The sequence below is a fragment of the Phyllostomus hastatus genome, unplaced genomic scaffold (assembly GCF_019186645.2).
Source record: "Phyllostomus hastatus isolate PE091 unplaced genomic scaffold, TTU_PhHast_1.1 phas_contig_36, whole genome shotgun sequence".
Lineage (NCBI taxonomy): Eukaryota > Metazoa > Chordata > Mammalia > Chiroptera > Phyllostomidae > Phyllostomus > Phyllostomus hastatus.
Window position 1 is genome coordinate 1,704,555 of NW_025333862.1, and position 17,311 is coordinate 1,721,865.

The following is a 17,311-nucleotide window of genomic DNA, read 5'->3' on the forward strand; positions in this document are numbered from 1 at the left end:
ACACATTTTGGAGAACAAACCCTTGTCTGAGGTATCATTGGCAAATATATTTTCCCACATGGTTGGTTTCTTTTTTGTTTTGCTGATTTTTTTTTTAGCCATGCAGAAGACTTTTATTTTGATGAGGTCCCACTTGTTTATTCTTTACTCTATGTCCTTGCTCTAAGGGACATATTGATGAAAATATTGCTGCATGGGATAGCTGAGATTTTCCTACCTATATTCTCCTCTAGGAGAGGTGTCATGACTTATATGTTCATAGCAGTACAATTTATAATAGTCAAGTATTGGAAGCAACCTAAGTGCCCATCAGTAAATGAGCGGGTCAAAAAGTTGTGGTACATTTACACAATGGCATACTACACAGCAGAAAGAAAGGAGTTCCTACTCTTCTCAACAGCTTGGATGGATCTGGGGAGCATTATGCTAAATGCAGCAGTTCAGGCAGTGAAAGACAAATACCATATCTTACCTATAAGTGGAACCTAATCAACATAACAAGCAGACAAAATATAACCAGAGACATTGAAATAAAGAACAAACTGACAGTAACCAGAGGGGATGGAAATTATGGGGGTAAAAAGGGGAAGGGTCATCAAGGAACATGTTTCAAGGACACATGGACAAAGTGAGGTAGGATTTAGGGAGGGAGGTGGGGACAGGTGGAGCAGGGGTAGTGGTGGGGGAAAATGGAGACAACTGTACTTGAACAATAATAAATAAATAAATAAATAAATGAATAAATAAATGAATAAATAAGTGAAATTACTTGTTGGCATTTATGCAAAAATAGGCAGATGAGTTAAAATATATATTCTTTTCATTGTCACAGAGATATAGTCAGAGTCCACAATAACTTAAATAGTCTGTCTTAATATACCATACCTAAGCCCCACAAATAACAGGCTTTCTGGAAAGTATGCTAAAAATTGATTCAGTAATGATTCAGTTTGTATCCCCTGCTCAATTACTACTACATACAGTAAAATTTCTTTACAAAGTGTAATTCAAAGGCCCCCCATCTGACCTGAGGTCTCAAATTATAATATCTTATGACTTTTAATAAAACACCAGTATAAACAGAATTTAAATAAATTATAGTAAATAAATTAAAACATTTATTTTAAAAGAAGTTTTATCATCCAATTACAGTTGTCCTCATATTTCCCCCGTTACTCTCCACTGCCCTACTCACCCTTCATGTCTTACATTCAATCCCCCCATCACCCATAGTTTTTGTCCATGGGTCCTTTATACATGTTCCTTCACTTGACACTTCCCCTTCTTTCCCCTGTTATCTGCCTACTCCCCTCTGGTGACTGTCAGGTTTTTTTTATTGATACAAGCATTAAATACTTACTGTTTAATCATAATTGACTATACATACTATCAAATTTGCTGATATTTTAAGTCCCTTTACTGTCATAAATTCTTTTTAATTATATTCTATTGATTATAGTATTGCAGTTTTCCCAATTGTCCCCATTTATCCTCCCTCCACCCTATACCTCCCAACTCTCCATTATTCCCCTCCTTAGTTCATGTCCATGAGTTGTACATATAAGTTCATATGTACATATAAGTTCATATAAGTTCATTTCCTATACCATTCTTTACCTCTACCCATCTATTTTTTGCCTACCAATTATGCTTCTTGTTCCCTGTACCTTTCCCCCACATTCTTTCCCTAACCTTCCCCAATGAAAACCCTCCATATAATGTCCATTTCTCTGATTCTATTCCTATTCTACTTGTTTGATTTGTTTTTGATGTTTGTTTTTTCTTTTAGGTTCAGTTGTTCATAGTTGTGAGTTTGATGTCATTGTACTGTTCATAGTTTTTGGTCTTCTTCTATTTATTAGATAAGTTCCTTTAACATTTCATATAATAAGGGCTTGGTAGTGATGAACTCCTTTAACTTGACCTTATCTGGGAAGCACTTTATCTGTCCTCCCATGTTAAATGATATATATATAGGGGACCATTCCCCATGGTGTGGGAATGTGGCCCAGCCTCCACTCGGAAAGGCCAGTGAGGAGCGAGGTCCAGCACACAGGAGCCAGGCCCATGGATAGGTTCTCCCATGGGGAATCAGGCCTGCATTGTACCTAGGCTGCTATGAGACTTGTTTTTGCTAAAACTCCCTCACCCTGGATTGAGGCAGCAGATGTTTATTGCATATCTCTAAAGTAACTTCCTAAAATCTGTGCTAAATCTCCCAAGTATGGAGTACAACCAGTTCAACCACTTTTCCCCTTGATCTGTAACATCTTTCTCTTTGAAGTAATTAGCAACATCCTTTCCTTTATTATCTGTAAAAGGTAATCACATACAGCGAACCTGTGTATAGTAAATGAGGATCATCCTCAATGTAATGTACCCAGAAAAGCAATAAAAGCCTATCCAGGCAGGAATCAGGGCCCTCTCTCTCACTTAGAGAGGGGCTGTGCCATCCCTTTTTCTCCACAGGATTTCTGTAGTCTGTGTGAATTTGTTCATTGTGGCCACAACACATGGACCCTGCTGGCCAGGATCTGCAGCAATGATAGCTTTGCTGGATAGAGAAATCTTGGATGTAGGTACTTGCCTTTCATGACTGAATACTTCTTCCTAGTTCCTTCTTGCCTGTAAGGTTTCTTCTGGGAAATCAGCTGATAGCCTCATAGGCACTCCTTTGTAGGTAACTCTCTTCTTTCCTCTTGCTTCTTTTAGGATCCTCTCTTTATCTTTAATCTTGGGTGACTTAATGATGGTGTGCCTTGGTGTGTTCCTCTTTGGGTCCAACTTCTTTGGGACTCTCTGGGCTTCCTGGAAGTCTATTTCTTTCAGTAGATTGGGGACGTTTTCCTTCATTATTTGTTCAAATAAGTTTTCAATGTTTTGCTGTTACTCTTCTCCTTCTAGCACCCCTATAATTCTGATATTAGAGTGTTTAAAGTTGTCCCAGAGTTTCCTAAGCCTTTCCTCACTTTTTTTTTGAAGTCTTGTTTCTTCATTCTGTTCCAGTTGGATGTTTATTTCTTCCTTTTGTTCCAGATCATTGATATGAGTCCAAGTTTCCTTCCTGTCACTGTTGGTTCTCTGAATATTTTGCTTTATTTCACTTTGAGTAGTTTTCATTTGTTCCTTCATTTTATGACCAAGCTCAACCACTTCTATAAGCACCCTGATTACCAGTGTCTTTTAACTCTGAATCAGATAGGTTGACTATCTCCTCATCACTTAGCTCTTTTTCTGGAGTTTTGATCCATTCTTTCATTATTTGGGCCATATTTCTTTGTCTCAGTACACTGGTCTTTGTGAATGTTTTTTTAACTCCTTTGTTGTCAGAGTTCCACGTAGTTTGATTTCCTGGCATTTCTGGTTGTTTATTGTTTTTAAATTGGTTGTTATCTTTCTTTTGGCTGTGCAAGGAAGCAAAGCATTTCTACCTATGCCTCCATCATGGCTGGAACCCTTTTTTGTTGTTTTTGTTCAAGTATATTTGTCTTCATTTTCACCCCACCACAACCCTTACCCCAGCCATCCCTGCCTCCCACACCTGAATGCATCCCCTTCGGTTTTATCCATGTGTCCTTCACACATGTTCCTTGATGCACCCCTATATCCTCTAATATCCTTCTCTCTCCTCCTCTCTGATTACTGTCAATTGTTCTTTATTTCAGTGTCTCTCATCACTGTCAGTTTGTTCTTTATTTCCATGTCCCTGGTTCTATAGATTTTAATGTCTGTAGACTTTATTAGAAGTTCCTTATACACTCATCTGACACATTCATACCTCTGTACTCATCTGTGGGAGGCTGATCTGCATTGTATGGGCCCAGCTCCCACTGGGAGATGCACAGGACCCACATCCATGAACAGCTTTTCCTGTGGGGAATCAGGCCTGCAATGTACCTAAGCTGCTATGAGTCTTGCTTTTTGCTAAACCCCCCTCACCCTGAATTGAGGACATTTACTGCAAAGTAACTTCCTAAAAACCTTCCACGCTAAAGCTTCCAAGGATGAGTGTAACCAGTCCAACTACTTTTGTCTTTTCATTTGCAAATATCCCTCTTCTGTGATGTGATTACCAGCATCCTCTCCTTTGTTTTCTGTATAAGGTAACCACCTAAAGTGAGCCTGTGCATAGTTAATGAGGACCTTTTGTAATGTGCTCAGTAAGACAATAAAAGCTCATTGGAGCAAGGGCTGAGGCTTTTGCTTCCCTTGAGAGAAAAGCCATTCCATCCCTTTTCTCCACCAGATTTGGTAGTCTGTGTGAATGTCTCACTTTCATCTATAAGACAAGGACCCCACGAACCAGGGTCTGCATCGCTTGTCAGCTTCAGAACTCGCCAAACCCTGTACTCATGACATTTTGATGAAAAAAAAATGTTTTAGCACTTGGCACTTGCTCAGGACTCATTGCACTTGCTAGAACTCGTGAGTCATGACAATGGTACCCATCAGTTTTGGCATTCCTCACAAGTTCTGGCATGAATTATCAATGAGCACTGAGGTACCACTGTATGTTTAAAGAGTGAGAAATCATATAAAAGGAAATATAATCATACTCATTCAAGTAATAGATTCCTGACACTAAATAATATCTCATTATTTTATTGAGCATCATATATTAGATTCTACTACATCAGTATATAGCTTAGTAGTAAATTCTCCTGCTGGCCACAAGCCTGTAAGATGTTCTTACCCTGAAAAATGAATGGGAAGGAGTTGATGAGGGAACAGAGGGGAGAGTAATGGAGGAAAATGAGGACAACTGTAATTGAACAATAAAAAAAACAAATAAATCTTTAGTAATGTGGTAGTGTGTACTTTACAATGTAAAGTTGTAGTGCATTGCCACCTAGTGGCAGAATTCAGTACCTTATTCTAATAAACGTATCTTTCACTATATTTTCCAATTATGTCTCATTCACCCTTTAACTGTATTTATATCTAATACAGCAGTTCCTAAAACTTATGCCATCCCAATTCAAATGGATGAACCATTTGAACTTCAGCTCCCAGGGTTTCAAGTATTTGGTTAGTGTAGTAATGTTCACCTAGCTTTTAAATGATAAATTCTTTGATTATTTTCAGTCACACATAGGTCTATGTTAATATCATCCTGATTATAAATATAGAATTATTATGAACATGGTAACTTTTGGTTATGACACAGTTTTTATTCTTATTACTGAATCTTTTAGAAAGTCAGTTAAGCACTTTTAGCAAGTACTTGTCATGTGCCAGGGACTATTCTAAATGCTTGACATATAATGAAGCCAGTTAATTTTCAAAACAACCCTGTAAACTAGGTTCTATCATTAGCCCCATTTTACTTTTATTTTGCCTTCACAGAACTGAAAAGAGTTAGAACATTGCTCTGAATTTGGCCTTGGCTTAAGGAAATGTGATTGGTTCAGTCTTCTATCCAGACCTCTAAAACTTTCTCCATATCAGCAATAAGCCTATTTTGTTTCCTTATTATTAATGTGTTCACTAGAGTAGCACTTTTAATTTACTCCAATAGGTTTTTCTTTGCATTCACAACTTTGCCAACTAGAAAGAGAGGCCTGGGATTTGGCTTATAATGGCTTTCAATATTCCTTCTTCACTAAACTTCATATTTTCTACCCTGGATAGAATCTAGAATGATTCTAATTTCTAAAGATAATTGAGGTGAGAAATGGCTGATTCTTCCTTTCACTTGAACACTTAAAAGGCATTGAATAGTTATTATTTGGTATTATTTACAGGAGCCAAGTGTTGAAAGCAACCTAAGTGCCCATCAGTAAATGAGTGATCAAACAACTCTCATACATTTACACAATGAGATATAATGCAGTCAAAAGAAAGAAGGAGCTCCTACCCTTCCTAACAGCATGGCTGGGCCTGGAGAATATTATGCTAAGTGAAATAAGTCAGGCAGTGAAAGACAAATACCATATGATCTCACCTGTAAGTGGAAACTAATCAACAAAACAAACAAGCAAGTGAAATATAACCAGAGACATTGAAATAAAGAACAATGTGACAGTAACCACAGGGGATGGCAGAGAGGGAAAGTGGGGGAAAATAAGGGAAGGGTCATCAAGGAATGTGTATAAAAGACACATAAAGAAAGTCAAAGGGGGTAGAATGAAGGGTAGGAGGTAGGGATGGGTGGGGCAGGGGGGAGTGGTGAGGATAAAGTGGAGACACCTGTACTTGACCAATAACAAAAAAATAAAAAAATATAAGTCCACAATAAAATGACTTCAGGATAAATTAATTTATTATCTCTCATGTGTCAGCCATTGTGTTCGAGAGAGAAATAAAAGACAAATATAATATGGTAAATGCCATGACAGAGGGACATGCAGGCAGACAAAGGTAGTGCCCATGATCTAGACTGGGGAAGATAGAAAGGTAAGTCAAGAAACACTGCACAGTGGAGTCTGGCTTTTCAGGGGGTGTTCTAAGTCATCAGATGAAGACAGGGAGGGAGGGAATTCCAATTAAAGTAATGATAAGTGTACCAATCTGAGAAGACACTGATTCACCTCATCTTCTCCATCTAATCCCTCCAGCCAGAAATCTTTGAACCAAGGACTCTTGGTGCTGTACTTACACTCTCCTTTCCCTAGCCCCAAACTAGACATGTGTCACACTTCAAAATGTCATCTCCTCCCAACCTTGTGCCTCCAGTAAACACTGTCTTTATGTATCTAGGCACACCTACTTAAAAAAAAACATATTCAGCACACCTCTAAAGTGCCAAGATTTCAAGCAAAAATAACAACTTGAAGTACATTCCCTGAGTGCAAGTTTGCTATTGTATATTAACCTAAATGAGAAATTCACCTAAGAGATGACTGCTGCAATATCACAATGTCACTCATTCCACTCTCTGAGAAAGCACAGAGTCAACAACTCAGAATCAGGACACAATGTCCAGGAACTTTTTGGAACAATGTTAATGATACAGATGTTACCTTAGCTGTACTATTAAAGTTGTGCTATAAAACTTTTATGGTTATAAAACAAATCAAAGTAAAATAAACAAAAGAAAAAAGCAGATAGGTAGAGACTATTAACTAGATTCTGAATGTAATCATCAGTTTCTAACATCTGTGGATTCACAGGTATAATTTCTGAGCCATACCTAGTTAAGAAGAACTTTAATACAATGTTTCATTCTTCTCTAAGGACTAGAAATTCTGTTTTAAAACAGAAAAGTTAAAATCAGAAGGACTTTTTAGAAATTTTGTTCATCCCTTTATTTTATAATCAATGAGACTGAAGGTAACTATATTAAGACCATTTATATAATCCAAGTAGTTAGTTTTATGTGTTAACTGGACTGAGCCATGGAGTGCCAAGATATTTGATCAAACATCACTTCTGGGTGTTGCTATGAGGGTGTCTCTGAATGACATTAACATTTTATCAATGGACTGACTAAAGAAGACTGCCTTTCCAAATGTATGAACACATCCAATATATTGAAGGCCTGAATAGAATGAAAAATCAAGAAAATTATTTCTCATTCTCTGTCTCTGAGCTGGGACATCAGTCTTCTTCCTTCAAATTTGGACTTGGACTGGAACTTACACTATTGGGTTTCCTGATTTTCAGGCCTTAGGACAGGAACTATACCTCCAGCTCTCCTGTGTCTAACTTCTCACCTCCATAACTGTATGAGCTAATTCCCCACACAAAATCAATCAACTGATCTCTCTCTCTCTCTCTGTCTCTCCACACACATGCATGTACATCCTTATTGGTTCTGTTTCTCTGGAAAATCTTAGCTACCATTTTCCTTGAATGTCATCCTAAGGGAACTATAACACCCTTCTTCAACAGACTTCTCCAACTTCTAACAGTTAAGCTGTCAAACACCACACCATTCACAGCATTCTCAATTTAGGTCCTGACACTTTTCTATGTGAATCTGTCTTCTCATGGGTTGCCTGTCCAGAATCCTTTTCTTTTGTTTGACTTTTCCATCTCCATTAATCTTTTCTTTGTGTCTACCACAGCTAGATTCATTTCTTTATATAAAATAATACAAACCAATATTCCATACATAGAGATTAACCCTAGAGATTAATGATTAACCCATAGAGATTAATCATTAGAGCTAGTTGTCTAAATTTCTCCATGTGTTGCCTGCTATATGACCTAGGCATTAGTCTCCCTCTGGCCTTACTTCCATGCATACCTAGCTTCACTTCTATGGCCTGTAGAAAATCAGTGTCCTGATGGGGAAGAGAAAAGATGAAGGCAAAGTAAGCGGGAGCTGAGTCCTCTTGCTTGTGTACCCAACTGGGACACTTAGCAGATCTTCTGAAAAACAAAGTGACCAATAGAATCTTAACTAATATGAAGTTTGGAAGCCACAGTGTGCAGAAGATGCTTCAAAATGGGTAGTAAGGAACTTTTATAGGTGGACAGGGAAAGTCCTCAGGTGTGATGATAGAAACCAGACTGTTGTGGGGACTGTTGTGGGGACTGTTGTGGAGGTTGGATCAGTGATAGCACCCTAGTGGCTCCTTCCCCTCCCAAGGCAGGGAAATCCTAGTCCTGTGCCAGGAGAGATTTGAATATGTAAAGTTTCTTGAGGGGGTGTGGTTGAAGAGGCAGAAATACACACACATGGTGGCACACCCCACCTGGGATGGCAGTCATAGGCCAACACAGTGTCAGAGAATGAGGGGATCCTGGTAGTTCCTGGAGCTGAGAAAATAGGTAGGCCATGACTTACCATGACTGAGATAGATTATGGACTTGCCAGACAGTTGGAGTGTGTGGAAAGTAGAGCAGTGGCTTGGAGTACCAGTTGTGCCCACAGAGACTTTTTTCAAAAGTGGAACTGAGGTACACTGGGCAAGGACCTCGTGTGTGCAGCTGCCTGGCCAACAAGGAAGGAAGATTGTGGGCACTATTTCCTCCCACTCAGTGTACCTCATGGATTAATCAAAGGGTCACAAAGTGAGGTCATTTATTGCTGCCAGCCCTGCACAACAGAGTAGAGACTATGGATCACACAGTACTCTGAGGGCATGGCTGGAAACTGGGCACCTGTGGTTATTGTAGCCCAGACTGAGACCCCTTGCTTGCCAAATCATTGAAAAAGAAAACAGAACCCTATAGCCTAATGCCAAAAGGAGCCAGAAAGACCTGCAAAACTGCCTGAGTACACTTAACAACCAGTTTGAGACATTTTTAATTTTTTCAAGAGTAAGACAGTAGGGTTCCAGCCAAGATGGAGGCTAGGTAGAAACCATTCACTTCCTCACACAACCAAAAGTAGGATAACAACCAATCTAAAATCAATAAATAACCAGAAGTGCCAGAAAAATCAAACTGCATGGGACTCTAACAACCAAGAAAGTAAAGAAACAGTCAACCAGAACAACCAGACCAGTAAGGTGGTGGATGGAGAGAATCCACAGCACTGTGGACTAAGACAGTTGCCACAGTGGGAGAAACTCCCAGTCTCACATGAGAGTGTCCCAGTGTGTTGGAAAGTGGAGCTAGAGATGAGCAGGGGAGCTGCATTGTTCCCTCTCTGGCCCTTACCCCACAGGCAGCACCACAGCACAGCAAGGAAGGTTTCCCTGCCCTGAAAAATACCTAAGGCTCCACTCCCCTTACATCCTAACAGGTGTGCCAAAACAAAGAAATATGGCCCAAAATGAAAGAACAGAGCAAAACTTCAGAAAGAGAGCTAAGCAATGAGGAGATAGCCAACCTATCTGATGGAGAATTTAAAGACCTGGTAATCAAAATGCTTACAGAACTAATTGAGTTTGGTCAAAAAATGAAAGCTACCCAAAATGAAATAAAGCAAGATATTCAGAGAGCCAACAGTGACAGGAAGGAAACAAGGACTCAAATCAATGATTTGGAACAAAATAAAGAAATAAACATCCAACTGGAACAGGATGAAGAAACAAGAATTCAAAAAAGTGAAGAGAAAATTTGGAATTTCTGGGACAACTTGAAACATTCCAATATATGAATTATAGGGGTGCCAGAAGGAGAAGAACAACAGCAAGAAGCTGAAAACTTATTTGAACAAACAACGAAGGAAAACTTCCCCAATCTGGTGAAAGAAATAGACTTCCAGGAAGTCCAGGAAGCCTGGAGAGTTCCAAAGAAGTTGGACCCAAAGAGGAACACACCAAGGCACATCATCATTAAGTTACCCAAGATTAAAGATAAAGAGAGAAACTTAAAAGCAACAAGAGGAAAGGAGAGGGTCACCTACAAAGGAGTGCAAAGAAAATTATCAGCTGATTTCTCAAAAGAAACCTTGAAGGCAAGAGGGGCTGGAAAGAAGTATTCAGTCATGAAAGGCAAGGACCTGTTGGGAACTGCCCTGCCTGGTTTCAGAAGCTGTAACTCCCCATGGCTAAGGCTGAGTGAGAGACCTTGGGACCATAAGCCACTAAGGAGACAAAGCTTATCTTCCTGGCAGGGGCACCACCTCTGTCTCCTTTACTTCATCCTGCTTGGCCCCAAGACTGACCAGTTAGCCAATGACAGGTAAGATTCTTCAAGGGAGGGACAACCTAAAACAGGCACAGTGGTAAAGGGGCCCTTAAGGAAGGATTTGAGGGGCTACAGTAAAAGGGGGTGGTGGACCCTTACCTCAGCTTTGATATAGCCTGCCTGAGTCCTCATTCTGTCTGCAAGAAGTCTCCTAATATCTTGTCTGCCTTAGTTTCCCTGCCTGACTTAAGCCTGAAACTATGACAGAGGATGGTACAGTCCTGTGCTGCAAAGAGTGAGTTCCCTGGGGCTATCAGGCCTAAGACAGAGTGAATAAAATCCTGTGAAACCTACTTTGCTAAAAATGTCCTCAATTTCCTGATAAGGGTCCAAGAAGGAAATGAGTTTGTTTCCCAAAATCTGATAGCCCTTTAGCTAACTGACCCTGACTCAGAATAAGCCCTCCTAGTTCTTTGTATGTTATCTATTGTTTGATCATTAGCACCTGACAATGATTGATGAGCTTTTCCTGTGTTCCTGTGCAATTTGAACCCAATAAAAGCCCATTGAGGAAAAGGCTCTTGGTCCTTCTCCTTTGAGAGATCGGCCACCTTTCCTCTCCAAGCAGATCATGTCTTAGTAGACTTATTCTCATCAGTGGTGGCTGGAGGAGCCCTGTGGGTGGAGGCCCTGACAGAAACCTACATCCAAGATTACTCTACCCAGCAAAGCTCTCATTTAGAATTGGAGGGCAGACAAAGTGCTTCCCAGATAAGGTCAAGTTAAAGGAGTTCATCATCATCAAGCCCTTATTATATGAAATGTTAAAGGGACTTATCTAAGACATTGAAGAAGATCAAAAACTATTAACAATAAAATGACAATAAACTAACAACTATCAACAAATAAACCTAAAAGAAAAGCAATGAAAACAAAAACTGAGCAAACAACTAAAACAGAAATAGAATCAGAGAAATGGACATCACATGGAGGGTTTTCAGTGGGGAGGGGGAAAGGAGGAAAAGGGAGGAAGATACATGGAATAAGAAGCATAATTGATAGGCATAAAATAGATGGGGAGGGGTAAAAATGGAATAGGAAACAGAGAACTCAAATAACTTATATGTACAAACCATGGACATGAATTAAGGGGGAGATGCTGGAGGGTTGGGGGTACAGGGTGGAGGAGGGAAAAGGGGAAAAATTGGGAAAACTGTAATAGCATAATCAAAAATATATATTTAAAAAAAAAGTAAGACAGTAGGACCTGGAGATGAAAACCAGAGACAGATCCAGAAAGAAGTCAGAAAGGGAACACCCACAGCTGAGATGAATTTCACCTTGTTTTCATAAGAACTTGCATTTTTGTTTCTCTTTCTTTTTTTTTCATTTTTAAGTTTGTTTGTTTGTTTCTTCTCCCTTTCATATTGCATTTAATTTTTCTTCTTTCACTTCATTCATATTCCAAAAACACATTATGCCTGGTTTATTGCTTTTAATTATTTCATCCAGATTATATATATTTTAATCATATTATTGTTATTACAAACCCCACACATCACCCTTCTCTGTCTTTAACCATTTTGCCATCTTCCTGAGCTTTATTACTCAGTATAAACTTTATTTTCTCTCACACTATATCATGTACCTATCCCTCATTATTTCTCCTCCATTAAACCTCACATAAACACTCTTCTTTCTTAAGTCAGCTCACATTCTTTTTACCCCCTTATAAGAGTCTTTTATTCTTTCCCACCTTTTATAAACAGTGACTAGTTGGACAAAATGCCATGCTTATTGCTATATTTATCCAAAAGAACTCGTATTTGCTCACTATTTGTTAGTAATTCAAATCCCATAGAATACTCTCCCTGTCTTATTCCATTTTACCTTCCCCCACCCCCTGATTTGTTGAGTGAGGAATTTTATTAAAGAAATAAGGAAATCCAGTCAAACAATGCCATTAAATAAATAAATGAAGAAAACTAAACAGGAAGAAAAGAAGGAAACAAAACTGTCATTGTTTGCAGATGACATGAAAGTGTACACAGAAAATCCTATAGACTCCACCAAACAGCTACTTGACCTAATACATAAGTTTGGCAAAACAGTGGGATACAAAGTCCATATTCAGAAATCAAAGGCATTTTTTTACACCAACAATGAATTATCAGAAACAGAAATCAGGGAAAAATTCCATTTGATATAGCAACAAGAAAAATAAAATACCTAGGAATAAACCTAACCAAGGAGGGAAAAGACTTATACTCATAAAACTGCACAACACTGAGAAAAGAAACTAAGGATAACACAAACAAATGGAAGCATGTACCATGTTCATGGATTGGAAGAATTAACATCATCAAAATGTCCATACCATCCAAAGCTATTTATAGATTCAATGCAATCCCTATTTCAAGTACCAATGACATATTTCACAGATATAGAACAAACACTTCAGAAATTTATATGGAACCATAAATGACCCCAAATGGCTGCAGCAATTTTGAGAAAGAAAAACAAAGTAGGAGGGATCAAAATGCCTGATATCAAACTGCATTGCAAGGCCACTGTAATCAAAACAGCCTGGTAACTGGCATAAGAATAGACACACAGACCAATGGAACAGAATAGAGAACCCAGAAATAAACCCGAGTATCTATGGTCAATTAGTATTTGACAAAGGAGGAAGAAGTATAAAATGAGGTAAAAATAGACTCTTCGACGAACGGTGTTGGGAGATCTGGACAGCTACCTGCAAAAAAAACTGAAACTCAACCACCAAATCACACCATACACAAAAATAAATTCAAGGTGGAAAAAGGACTTAAATATTTAAGTCATGACACCATAAAAGTCCTAGAGTTAAACATTGGGAGGAAAGTCGCAGACCTTCCACATAGTAACATTTTCACTGATATGTCCCCTAAAGCAAGGGACATAAAGGAAAGAATAAACAAATGGAATCTCATCAAATTAAAAAGCTTCTGCATGGCTAAAGAGAACAGCATTAAAATGAAAAGAGAACCAACTATATGGGAAAATATATTTGCTAATGATACCTCAGACAAGGGTTTGATCTCCAAAATATGTAAAGAACTCCACTCCAGGAAGACAAAATCCCAATTAAAAAATGGGCAGAAGACTTGAAAAAACACTTGTCCATGGAGGACATAAAGAGGGTCCAGAGACATATGAAAAGATGCTCAGCATCACTAGCCATCAGAGAGATACAAATTAAAACCACAATGAGATATCACTTCACACCTGTGAGAATGGCCATCATGAACAAATCAATAAACAAGTGTTGGAGAGGATGTGGAGAAAGGGGAACCCTAGTGCACTGTTGGTAGGAATGCAGACTGGTGCAACCTCCATGAAAAACATTGTGGAATTTCCTCAGAAAACTAAAAATGGATCTGCCTTTTGACCCAGCAATTCCACTACTGGGATTATATCGTAAGGACCCTGAAACACCAATCCAAAAGAACCTGTGCACCCCAATCTTCATAGCAGCGCAATTCACAATAACCAAGTGCTGAAAGCAATGTAAGTGCCCGTCAGCAAATGAATGGATCAAAAAACTATGGTACATTTACACAATGGAATACTACACAAGAGAGAGAAAGAAGGAGGACCTACCCTTTGTGACAGCATGGATGGAACTGAAGAGCATTATGCTAAGTGAAATAAACCAGGCAGTAAGGGACAGCTACCATGTCATCTCACCTTTAACTGGAACATAATCAACAAAAGAAAAAAGCAAACAAAATATAACCAGAGTCATTGAAATTAAGAACAATCTAACAATAGCCAGAGGGGAGTGGGGAGGGGACAGTGGGAGCAAGGGTTTTCAGGAACTACTATAAAGGACACATAGACAAAACCAAGGGGGAGGGTGGAAACAAGGGAAGGAAGTGGGTATGGCTGGGCAGGAAGGAGTGGTGAGGGAAAAATTCATACAACTCTAATTGAAAACAATAAAATCATTAAAAAAGATAAAAGAAAATGAGTGTTCTAAAACCTCTCTGTCTCTATCCTTCATTCACATTCTTGCCTCCTCCCCTAGGTCACTACAAATGTCAACTTCTGCATGTTTGTACACAGGCTTCTAACGGCTTCTGGAGAAAAATCACACAATGGTATATAACTGTTTTCTTTACAACATCCTACAAACATACTGTTTCCTACTCAGCTGACCCCAAATTTCATTAATAATTACTTCCATATTTCTTCAACTCCTCAGACATTTGATATTCCTTCATCTGAGCTGACTTCCAGAAAGAACTCATATTCCTACTTCATAGAAGATATGGAATCCATTGAACAGGAACTCCCTCAACTTTCTAACTATAGTAAGTTGAATATGTGTAGATCCTAACCCTCAAAAACTGTGAATGTGGTCTTATTCGAAACAAGATTTTTTTTGCAGATGTAGTTGTTAAGTTTCTCAGGATGAAATCATCTTGGATTTAGGGTAAGACCTAAATCAAATGGCAAGTGTTCTTAGAAAAGAAAGGTATAGAGAGTTTTGAGATACAGACAAGTCAGCCATGTGAAGCCAAGCAGAGATTGGAGGTATATAGCCCCTTCAAAGGGAGTGAGACTAGATGATTCCTTAATTTTGGACTTCTGCATTCAAAAACTGAGATAGAGAATAAATTTCTGTTGTTTTTAAGCCATCCAGTTTGAGGTAATTTGTTATGGCAGCCCTAAGAAATTAAAAATGCTAACTACTCTGACACTTACATCAATACCTGCCTTGTTCCCCTTCTCTTTAATTAAAATAGCATGGGTGGTTGCCTCCTATTTACATCTCCAACTAGGGTGTGGATCCTACAACAAAATCTTATGATTAATGGTGCAAGTCTCAAGTGAGATTTCTGGACATGAACCTTAACTCCACCACTTATCATGTGGCCTTGGCTGCTCACAGTACCTGTCTGTACCTCAGTGTTTTTATCTTAAAAATTGGACTGGCCCTGGCCAGGTGGGTCCATTGTTTGGAGTGTTGTCCTGTAAACCAAATGATTGCAGCTTCAATTCCAGCCAGGGCACATACCTAGGTTTGATTCCTATTCATGGCACATACAGTAGAAACTGATGTAAGTCTGTCTGTCTCTTTCTCTATCACCCTCCCTCTCTCTCTAAGAGCAATGAACATAACCTCAGATGAGGATTTTTTTTAAATGGGATGATAACAATAGTATCTCTTTCAGAGAGACTATGTAAGAGTTAAATGAGATAATCCTCTTAGAATAGTCCCTACACAAAAGAGAGCACAATAAACTTTTATTATTATTATCATTATCATCATCATTTGCTTGCTTTCTCAGGAACTAAACTATCTAATGACTAAGCTCTCTTTTAATTCTTCAGTTTTCTTTTTCTTTGTGGAATAATTTCCTTGAACATTTAAACAGTCTTAACCATTCCCTTTCCAAAACAAACAAACAAACAAACAAACAAAATCACTCCCTTAATCAAATCTCTTTATCCAGCTCCCACCCCATACCTAAAGTCCATTTTACAACAAATAATACTGTGCTCTCACTGCCTCCTCTTTTTCACCCCTATTCACTAAAATTGACTCTGTTGATTGACTCCAAGTTCCAATGGAACTTCCTTTGACAAGGCCATGTACTACTAAATCCTAAAGAAAACATCACATCTATCAGTAACAATTGACACTGTTGCACATACCCTTCCTGCTGGAAAAGTTTATTTTCATTGGCTCTGCCTGTAGTCTTTCTGGTTTCCTTCCAGCCTTCCTGAGGCTGGCTCTCCCTCCTCTATTTGCTGGCTTCTATCTCCTCTAACAAATTTTTAATTGACAGATTCCTTAGAGATCTTTCTTAGTCATTCTTTTTCTCTCACTCTATATTCCATGAGATATCAATCACACCCAGAACATCAATTTACTCTTAACAGACCAATAATTCCTAACTTGCATCTATGGCCCAGATTTCTCCTCAGAGTTCCCAGTTCATATTATCTAACTGCTCACTAGGCATGTCTACCTATATACTTTAAAAATCTCAAATTCAACATGTCTGAAGGGAAAATAAATATTTTTCCCTGGCCATTTTGAAAATGTACTTTTACAGTACTCCTTGTCTCATTAAATGATGCTTCCATTCATCTATTTGCTCAAGGCAAAAAAATAAGAGTCTATCTTGGACTTTTCTCTTTTATTTACCCCTTACAGCCAATTTTAAGCAACTCTTCTCCAATCAGCATCTTAAATGTCTCTCAGATTAATGCACTTCTTTCTTTGTCAGGAGAAAATAATCCAATGCCACATCACACATACCTTAAATTAATGTTCAATCTGACTTCCCCCAGCCATTCTCCAAATTTCAGCTAGAATGATGTTTCTAAAATATAAATCTAAGTGTGGTCACCACCACCTCCCTTCTACCCCCCACCCCATACACATACACATATTAAAAACTTTCATTGGCCAGTAATTTAATAATTGCTCTTAGGATGAAATCTAAACTCTTTCAAAAGGTTTTACAGTACCATCACAATCTGGCTCTCAGCATCTGGCTTTCATTCCATAGCCTGCCTAAAGTCTTTTTGTCCTTCCCTCTTTTGTGTGTGGCTTAATAACCCTTCAGAGAGGACCTTCATAACTTTCTAGCTTCCAGATATTCCATAACATTCTCTGTACTTCCTCCAGCAAGAACTCACCAGAACTTGCTAAGATGACATTCATGTCATTTCAAATAATTCTAATATTTTATTCCTTTCCCTTCATGTATAGATCATGGATGACGTGAACAGACAACAAATGCATTGAAATGGGATAAATATGATCATTAGCCAAATTAAAAAACAT